The sequence below is a fragment of the Camellia sinensis genome, unplaced genomic scaffold, assembly GCF_055761805.1.
Source record: "Camellia sinensis isolate YWXY unplaced genomic scaffold, ASM5576180v1 Unanchor11, whole genome shotgun sequence".
Taxonomy (NCBI): domain Eukaryota; kingdom Viridiplantae; phylum Streptophyta; class Magnoliopsida; order Ericales; family Theaceae; genus Camellia; species Camellia sinensis.
Window position 1 is genome coordinate 1,227,641 of NW_028128989.1, and position 11,398 is coordinate 1,239,038.

Genomic DNA, 11,398 nt, shown 5'->3' on the forward strand with positions numbered 1-11,398 from the left:
GTGGCAGATATGTAAGTACGGCGTTTACTTACCATTTCTCATGCATTACGGTTCGAACACTCGAACACCTATACGGATTCTCCTGCACAGTGGCAGATATGTAAATACGGGGTTTACATACCATTTCTTGCGCATTACGGTTCGAACACTCGAACACTTATACGGATTCTCCTGCAAAGTGGCAGATTTGTAAATACGGGGTTTTCATACCATTTCTTGCGCATTACGGTTCGAACACTCGAACACCTATACGGATTCTCCTGCACAGTGGCAGATATGTAAATACGGGGTTTCCATTCCAATTCTTGCGCATTACGGTTCGAACACTCGAACACCTATACGGATTCTCCTGCACAGTGGCAGATATGTAAATACGGGGTTTACATACCATTTCTTGCGCATTACGGTTCGAACACTCGAACACCTATATGGATTCTCCTGCACAGTGGCAGATATGTAAATACGGGGTTTCCATACCATTTCTTGCGCATTACAGTTCGAACACTCGAACACCTATACGAATTCTCCTGCACAGTGGCAGATATGTAAATACGGGGTTTACATACCATTTCTTGCGCATTACGGTTCGAACACTCGAACACCTATACGGATTCTCCTGCACAGTGGCAGATATGTAAATACGGCGTTTACTTACCATTTCTCACGCATTACGGTTCGAACACTCGAACACCTATACGGATTCTCCTGCACAGTGGCAGATATGTAAATACGGTGTTTACATACCATTTCTTGCACATTACAGTTCGAACACTCGAACACCTATACGGATTCTCCTGCACAGTGGCAGATATGTAAATACGGGGTTTCCGTACCATTTCTTGCACATTACGGTTCGAACACTCGAACACCTATACGGATTCTCCCGCACAGTGGCAGATATGTAAGTACGGGGTTTACATACCATTTCTTGCGCTTTACGGTTCGAACACTCGAACACCTATACGGATTCTCCTACATAGTGGTAGATTTGTAAATACGGGGTTTCCATACCATTTCTTGCGCATTACGGTTCGAACACGCGAACACCTACACGGATTCTCCTGCGCAGTGGCAGATATGTAAATAACGGGTTTACATACCATTTCTTGCGCATTACGGTCGAACACTCGAACACCTATACGGATTCTTCTGTAGAGTGGCAGATATGTAAATACGGGGTTTCCATACCATTTCTTGCGCATTACGGTTCGAACACTCGAATACCTATACGGATTCTCCTGCACAGTGGCAGATAAGTAAATACGGGGTTTACATATCATTTCTTGCGCATTACGGTTCGAACACTTGAACACCAATACGGATTCTCCTGCACAGTGGCAGATATGTAAATATGGGGTTTCCATACCAATTCTTGCGCATTACGGTTCGAACACTCGAACACCTATACAGATTTTTTACACAGTGGCAGATATGTAAATACGGGGTTTACACACCTTTTCTTGCGCATTACGGTTCGAACACTCGAACACCTATACGGATTCTCCTGCACAGTGGCAGATAAGTAAATACGGGGTTTACATATCATTTCTTGTGCATTACGGTTCGAACACTCGAACACCTATACGGATTCTCCCGCACAGTGGCAGATATGTAAGTACGGGGTTTACATACCATTTCTTGCGCTTTACGGTTCGAACACTCGAACACCTATACGGATTCTCCTGCATAGTGGTAGATTTGTAAATACGGGGTTTCCATACCATTTCTTGCGCATTACGGTTCGAACACGCGAACACCTATACGGATTCTCCTGCGCAGTGGCAGATATGTAAATAACGGGTTTACATACCATTTCTTGCGCATTACGGATCGAACACTAGAACACCTATACGGATTCTTCTGCAGAGTCGCAGATATGTAAATACGGGGTTTCCATACCATTTCTTGCGCATTATGGTTCGAACACTCGAATACCTATACGGATTCTCCTGCACAGTGGCAGATAAGTAAATACGGGGTTTACATATCATTTCTTGCGCATTACGGTTCGAACAATTGAACACCAATACGGATTCTCCTGCATAGTGGCAGATATGTAAATATGGGGTTTCCATACCAATTCTTGCGCATTACGGTCCGAACACTCGAACACCTATACGGATTTTTTGCACAGTGGCAGATATGTAAATACGGGGTTTACACACCATTTCTTGCGCATTACGGTTCGAACACTCGAACGCCTATACGGATTCTCCTGCACAGTGGCAGATAAGTAAATACGGGGTTTACATATCATTTCTTGTGCATTACGGTTCGAACACTCGAACACCTATACGGATTCTCCTACACAGTGGCAGATATGTAAATATGGGGTTTCCATACCAGTTCTTGCGCATTACGGTTCGAACACTCGAACACCTATACGGATTCTTCAGCACAGTGGCAGATATGTAAATACGGGGTTTACACACCATTTCTTGCGCATTACGGTTCGAACACTCGAACACCTATACGGATTCTCTTGCACAGTGAAAGATATGTAAATACGGGGTTTCCATACCATTTCTTGCGCATTACGGTTCGAACACTCGAACACCTATATGGATTCTCCTGCATAGTGGCAGATATGTAAATACGGGGTTTACATACCATTTCTTGCGCATTACGGTTCGAACACTCGAACACCTATATGGATTCTCCTGCACAGTGGCAGATTTGTAAATACGGGGTTTTCATACCATTTCTTGCGCAGTACGGCTCGAACACTCGAACACCTATACGGATTCTCCTGCACAGTGGCAGATATGTAAGTACGGCGTTTACTTACCATTTCTCATGCATTACGGTTCGAACACTCGAACACCTATACGGATTCTCCTACACAGTGGCAGATATGTAAATACGGGGTTTACATACCATTTCTTGCGCATTACGGTTCGAACACTCGAACACTTATACGGATTCTACTGCATAGTGGCAGATTTGTAAATACGGGGTTTTCATACCATTTCTTGCGCATTACGGTTCGAACACTCGAACACCTATACGGATTTTCCTGCACAGTGGCAGATATGTAAATACGGGGTTTCCATTCCAATTCTTGCGCATTACGGTTCGAACACTCGAACACCTATACGGATTCTCCTGCACAGTGGCAGATATGTAAATACGGGGTTTACATACCATTTCTTGCGCATTACGGTTCGAACACTTGAACACCTATACGGATTCTCCTGCACAGTGGCAGATATGTAAATACGAGGTTTACATACAATTTCTTGCGCATTACGGTTCGAACACTCGAACACCTATATGGATTCTCCTGCACAGTGGCAGATATGTAAATACGGGGTTTCCATACCATTTCTTGCGCATTACGGTTCGAACACTCGAACACCTATACGAATTCTCCTGCACAGTGGCAGATATGTAAATACGGGGTTTACATACCATTTCTTGCGCATTACGGTTCGAACACTCGAACACCTATACGGATTCTCCTGCACAGTGGCAGATATGTAAATACGGCGTTTACTTACCATTTCTGACGCATTACGGTTCGAACACTCGAACACCTATACGGATTCTCCTGCACAGTGGCAGATATGTAAATACGGGGTTTACATACCATTTCATGCACATTACAGTTCGAACACTCGAACACCTATACGGATTCTCCTGCACAGTGGCAGATATGTAAATACGGGGTTTCCGTACCATTTCTTGCACATTACGGTTCGAACACTCGAACACCTATACGGATTCTCCCGCACAGTGGCAGATATGTAAGTACGGGGTTTACATACCATTTCTTGCGCTTTACGGTTCGAACACTCGAACACCTATACGGATTCTCCTGCATAGTGGTAGATTTGTAAATACGGGGTTTCCATACCATTTCTTGCGCATTACGGTTCGAACACGCGAACACCTATACGGATTCTCCTGCGCAGTGGCAGATATGTAAATAACGGGTTTACATACCATTTCTTGCGCATTACGGATCGAACACTCGAACACCTATACGGATTCTTCTGCAGAGTGGCAGATATGTAAATACGGGGTTTCCATACCATTTCTTGCGCATTACGGTTCGAACACTCGAATACCTATACGGATTCTCCTGCACAGTGGCAGATAAGTAAATACGGGGTTTACATATCATTTCTTGCGCATTACGGTTCGAACACTTGAACACCAATACGGATTCTCCTGCATAGTGGTAGATATGTAAATATGGGGTTTCCATACCAATTCTTGCGCATTACGGTTCGAACACTCGAACACCTATACAGATTTTTTGCACAGTGGCAGATATGTAAATACGGGGTTTACACACCTTTTCTTGCGCATTACGGTTCGAACAGTCGAACACCTATACGGATTCTCCTGCACAGTGGCAGATAATTAAATACGGGGTTTACATATCATTTCTTGTGCATTACGGTTCGAACACTCGAACACCTATACGGATTCTCCTGCACAGTGGCAGATATGTTAATATGGGGTTTCCATACCAATTCTTGCGCATTACGGTTCGAACACTCGAACACCTATACGGATTCTTCTGCACAGTGGCAGATATGTAAATACGGGGTTTACACACCATTTCTTGCGCATTACGGTTCGAACACTCGAACACCTATACAGATGCTCTTGCACAGTGGAAGATATGTAAATACGGGGTTTCCATACCATTTCTTGCGCATTACGGTTCGAACACTCGAACACCTATATGGATTCTCCTGCACAGTGGCAGATATGTAAATACGGCGTTTACTTACCATTTCTCATGCATTACGGTTCGAACACTCGAAACCTATACGGATTCTCCTGCAAAGTGCCAGATATGTAAATACGGGGTTTACATACCATTTCTTGCGCATTACGGTTCGAACACTCGAACTCCTATACGGATGCTTCTGCACAGTGGCAGATATGTAAATACGGGGTTTACACACCATTTCTTGCGCATTACGGTTCGAACACTCGAACACCTATACGGATTCTTCTGCACAGTGGCAGATATGTAAATACGGGGTTTACACACCATTTCTTGCGCATTACGGTTCGAACACTCGAACACCTATACGGATTCTCTTACACAGTGGCAGATATATAAATACGGGGTTTCCATACCATTTCTTGCGCATTACGGTTCGAACACTCGAACACCTATATGGATTCTCCTGCATAGTGGCAGATATGTAAATACGGGGTTTACATACCATTTCTTGCGCATTACGGTTCGAACACTCGAACACCTATATGGATTCTCCTGCACAGTGGCAGATTTGTAAATACGGGGTTTTCATTCCATTTCTTGCGCATTACGGCTCGAACACTCGAACACCTATACGGATTCTCCTGCACAGTGGCAGATATGTAAGTACGGCGTTTACTTACCATTTCTCATGCATTACGGTTCGAACACTCGAACACCTATACGGATTCTCCTGCACAGTGGCAGATATGTAAATACGGGGTTTACATACCATTTCTTGTGCATTACGGTTCGAACACTCGAACACTTATACGGATTCTCCTGCATAGTGGCAGATTTGTAAATACGGGGTTTACATACCGTTTCTTGCGCATTACGGTTCGAACACTCGAACACCTATACGGATTCTCCTGCACAGTGGCAGATATGTAAATACGGCGTTTACTTACCATTTCTCACGCATTACGGTTCGAACACTCGAACACCTATACGGATTCTCCTGCACAGTGGCAGATATGTAAATACGGGGTTTACATACCATTTCTTGCACATTACAGTTCGAACACTCGAACACCTATACGGATTCTCCTGCACAGTGGCAGATATGTAAATACGGGGTTTCCGTACCATTTCTTGCACATTACGGTTCGAACACTCGAACACCTATACGGATTCTCCCGCACAGTGGCAGATATGTAAGTACGGGGTTTACATACCATTTCTTGCGCTTTACGGTTCGAATACTCGAACACCTATACGGATTCTCCTGCATAGTGGTAGATTTGTAAATACGGGGTTTCCATACCATTTCTTGCGCATTACGGTTCGAACACGCGAACACCTATACGGATTCTCCTGCGCAGTGGCAGATATGTAAATAACGGGTTTACATACCATTTCTTGCGCATTACGGATCGAACACTCGAACACCTATACGGATTCTTCTGCAGAGTGGCAGATATGTAAATACGGGGTTTCCATACCATTTCTTGCGCATTACGGTTCGAACACTCGAATACCTATACGGATTCTCCTGCATAGTGGCAGATAAGTAAATACGGGGTTTACATATCATTTCTTGCGCATTACGGTTCGAACACTTGAACACCAATACGGATTCTCCTGCACAGTGGTAGATATGTAAATATGGGGTTTCCATACCAATTCTTGCGCATTACGGTTCGAACACTCGAACACCTATACAGATTTTTTGCACAGTGGCAGATATGTAAATACGGGGTTTACACACCTTTTCCTGCGCATTACGGTTCGAACACTCGAACACCTATACGGATTCTCCTGCACAGTGGCAGATAAGTAAATACGGGGTTTACATATCATTTCTTGTGCATTACGGTTCGAACACTCGAACACCTATACGGATTCTCCTGCACAGTGGCAGATATGTTAATATGGGGTTTCCATACCAATTCTTGCGCATTACGGTTCGAACACTCGAACACCTATACGGATTCTTCTGCACAGTGGCAGATATGTAAATACGGGGTTTACACACCATTTCTTGCGCATTACGGTTCGAACACTCGAACACCTATACAGATGCTCTTGCACAGTGGAAGATATGTAAATACGGGGTTTCCATACCATTTCTTGCGCATTACGGTTCGAACACTCGAACACCTATATGGATTCTCCTGCATAGTGGCAGATATGTAAATACGGGGTTTACATACCATTTCTTGCGCATTACGGTTCGAACACTCGAACACCTATACGGATTCTCCTGCACAGTGGCAGATTTGTAAACACGGGGTTTTCATACCATTTCTTGCGCATTACGGCTCGAACACTCGAACACCTATACGGATTCTCCTGCACAGTGGCAGATATGTAAATACGGCGTTTACTTACCATTTCTCATGCATTACGGTTCGAACACTCGAAACCTATACGGATTCTCCTGCAAAGTGCCAGATATGTAAATACGGGGTTTACATACCATTTCTTGCGCATTACGGTTCGAACACTCGAACACCTATACGGATGCTTCTGCACAGTGGCAGATATGTAAATACGGGGTTTACACACCATTTCTTGCGCATTACGGTTCGAACACTCGAACACCTATACGGATTCTTCTGCACAGTGGCAGATATGTAAATACGGGGTTTACACACCATTTCTTGCGCATTACGGTTCGAACACTCGAACACCTATACGGATTCTCCTACACAGTGGCAGATATGTAAATACGGGGTTTCCATACCATTTCTTGCGCATTACGGTTCGAACACTCGAACACCTATATGGATTCTCCTGCATAGTGGCAGATATGTAAATACGGGGTTTACATACCATTTCTTGCGCATTACGGTTCGAACACTCGAACACCTATATGGATTCTCCTGCACAGTGGCAGATTTGTAAATACGGGGTTTTCATTCCATTTCTTGCGCATTACGGCTCGAACACTCGAACACCTATACGGATTCTCCTGCACAGTGGCAGATATGTAAGTACGGCGTTTACTTACCATTTCTCATGCATTACGGTTCGAACACTCGAACACCTATACGGATTCTCCTGCACAGTGGCAGATATGTAAATACGGGGTTTACATACCATTTCTTGTGCATTACGGTTCGAACACTCGAACACTTATACGGATTCTCCTGCATAGTGGCAGATTTGTAAATACGGGGTTTTCATACCATTTCTTGCGCATTACGGTTCGAACACTCGAACACCTATACGGATTCTCCTGCACAGTGGCAGATATGTAAATACGGGGTTTCCATTCCAATTCTTGCGCATTACGGTTCGAACACTCGAACACCTATACGGATTCTCCTGCACAGTGGCAGATATGTAAATACGGGGTTTACATACCATTTCTTGCGCATTACGGTTCGAACACTTGAACACCTATACGGAGTCTCCTGCACAGTGGCAGATATGTAAATACGAGGTTTACATACAATTTCTTGCGCATTACGGTTCGAACACTCGAACACCTATATGGATTCTCCTGCACAGTGGCAGATATGTAAATACGGGGTTTCCATACCATTTCTTGCGCATTACGGTTCGAACACTCGAACACCTATACGAATTCTCCTGCACAGTGGCAGATATGTAAATACGGGGTTTACATACCATTTCTTGCGTATTACGGTTCGAACACTCGAACACCTATACGGATTCTCCTGCACAGTGGCAGATATGTAAATACGGCGTTTACTTACCATTTCCCACGCATTACGGTTCGAACACTCGAACACCTATACGGATTCTCCTGCACAGTGGCAGATATGTAAATACGGGGTTTACATACCATTTCTTGCACATTACAGTTCGAACACTCGAACACCTATACGGATTCTCCTGCACAGTGGCAGATATGTAAATACGGGGTTTCCGTACCATTTCTTCCACATTACGGTTCGAACACTCGAACACCTATACGGATTCTCCCGCACAGTGGCAGATATGTAAGTACGGGGTTTACATACCATTTCTTGCGCTTTACGGTTCGAACACTCGAACACCAATACGGATTCTCCTACATAGTGGTAGATTTGTAAATACGGGGTTTCCATACCATTTCTTGCGCATTACGGTTCGAACACGCGAACACCTATACGGATTCTCCTGCGCAGTGGCAGATATGTAAATAACGGGTTTACATACCATTTCTTGCGCATTACGGATCGAACACTCGAACACCTATACGGATTCTTCTGCAGAGTGGCAGATATGTAAATACGGGGTTTCCATACCATTTCTTGCGCATTACGGTTCGAACACTCGAATACCTATACGGATTCTCCTGCACAGTGGCAGATAAGTAAATACGGGGTTTACATATCATTTCTTGCGCATTACGGTTCGAACACTTGAACACCAATACGGATTCTCCTGCACAGTGGCAGATATGTAAATATGGGGTTTCCATACCAATTCTTGCGCATTACGGTTCGAACACTCGAACACCTATACAGATTTTTTGCATAGTGGCAGATATGTAAATACGGGGTTTACACACCTTTTCTTGCGCATTACGGTTCGAACACTCGAACACCTATACGGATTCTCCTGCACAGTGGCAGATAAGTAAATACGGGGTTTACATATCATTTCCTTTGCATTACGGTTCGAACACTCGAACACCTATACGGATTCTCCTGCACAGTAGCAGATATGTTAATATGGGGTTTCCATACCAATTCTTGCGCATTACGGTTCGAACACTCGAACACCTATACGGATTCTTCTGCACAGTGGTAGATATGTAAATACGGGGTTTACACACCATTTCTTGCGCATTACGGTTCGAACACTCGAACACCTATACAGATTCTCTTGCACAGTGGAAGATATGTAAATACGGGGTTTCGATACCATTTCTTGCGCATTACGGTTCGAACACTCGAACACCTATATGGATTCTCCTGCATAGTGGCAGATATGTAAATACGGGGTTTACATACCATTTCTTGCGCATTACGGTTCGAACACTCGAACACCTATACGGATTCTCCTGCACAGTGACAGATTTGTAAATACGGGGTTTTCATACCATTTCTTGCGCATTACGGCTCGAACACTCGAACACCTATACGGATTCTCCTGCACAGTGGCAGATATGTAAATACGGCGTTTACTTACCATTTCTCATGCATTACGGTTCGAACACTCGAACACCTATACGGATTCTCCTGCACAGTGCCAGATATGTAAATACGGGGTTTACATACCATTTCTTGCGCATTACGGTTCGAACACTCGAACACCTATACGGATTCTTCTGCACAGTGGCAGATATGTAAATACGGGGTTTACACACCATTTCTTGCGCATTACGGTTCGAACACTCGAACACCTATACGGATTCTCCTACACAGTGGCAGATATGTAAATACGGGGTTTCCATACCATTTCTTGCGCATTACGGTTCGAACACTCGAACACCTATATGGATTCTCCTGCATAGTGGCAGATATGTAAATACGGGGTTTACATACCATTTCTTGCGCATTACGGTTCGAACACTCGAACACCTATACGGATTCTCCTGCACAGTGGCAGATATGTAAATACGGGGTTTCCATACCATTTCTTGCGCATTACGGTTCGAACACTTGAACACCTATACGGATTCTCCTGCACAGTGGCAGATATTTAAATACGGGGTTTACATACCATTTCTTGCGCATTACGGTTCGAACACTCGAACACTTATACGGATTCTCCTGCATAGTGGCAGATTTGTAAATACGGGGTTTTCATACCATTTCTTGCGCATTACGGTTCGAACACTCGAACACCTATAAGAATTCTCCTGCACAGTGGCAGATATGTAAATACGGGGTTTCCATTCCAATTCTTGCGCATTACGGTTCGAACACTCGAACACCTATACGGATTCTCCTGCACAATGGCAGATATGTAAATACGGGGTTTACTTACCATTTCTTGCGCATTACGGTTCGAACACTCGAACACCAATACGGATTCTCCTGCACAGTGGCAGATATGTAAATACGGGGTTTACATACCATTTCTTGCGCATTACGGTTCGAACACTCGAACACCTATACGGATTCTCCTGCGCAGTGGCAGATATGTAAATAACGGGTTTACATACCAATTCTTGCGCATTACGGATCGAACACTCGAACACCTATACGGATTCTTCTGCAGAGTGGCAGATATGTAAATACGGGGTTTCCATACCATTTCTTGCGCATTACGGTTCGAACACTCGAATACCTATACGGAATCTCCTGCACAGTGGGAGATAAGTAAATACGTGGTTTACATATCATTTCTTGCGCATTACGGTTCGAACACTCGAACACCTATACGGATTCTCCTGCACAGTGGCAGATATGTAAATATGGGGTTTCCATACCAATTCTTGCGTATTACGGTTCGAACACTCGAACACCTATACGGATTCTCCTGCACAGTGGCAGATATGTAAATACGGGGTTTCCATTCCATTTCTTGCGCATTACGGTTCGAACACTCGAACACCTATACGGATTCTCCTGCACAGTGGCAGATATGTAAATACGGGGTTTACATACCATTTCTTGCCCATTACGGTTCGAACACTCGAACACCTATACGGATTCTCCTGCACAGTGGCAGATATGTAAATACGGGGTTTACATACCATTTCTTGCGCCTTACGGTTCGAACACTCGAACACCTATACGGATTCTCCTGCATAGTGGTAGATTTGTA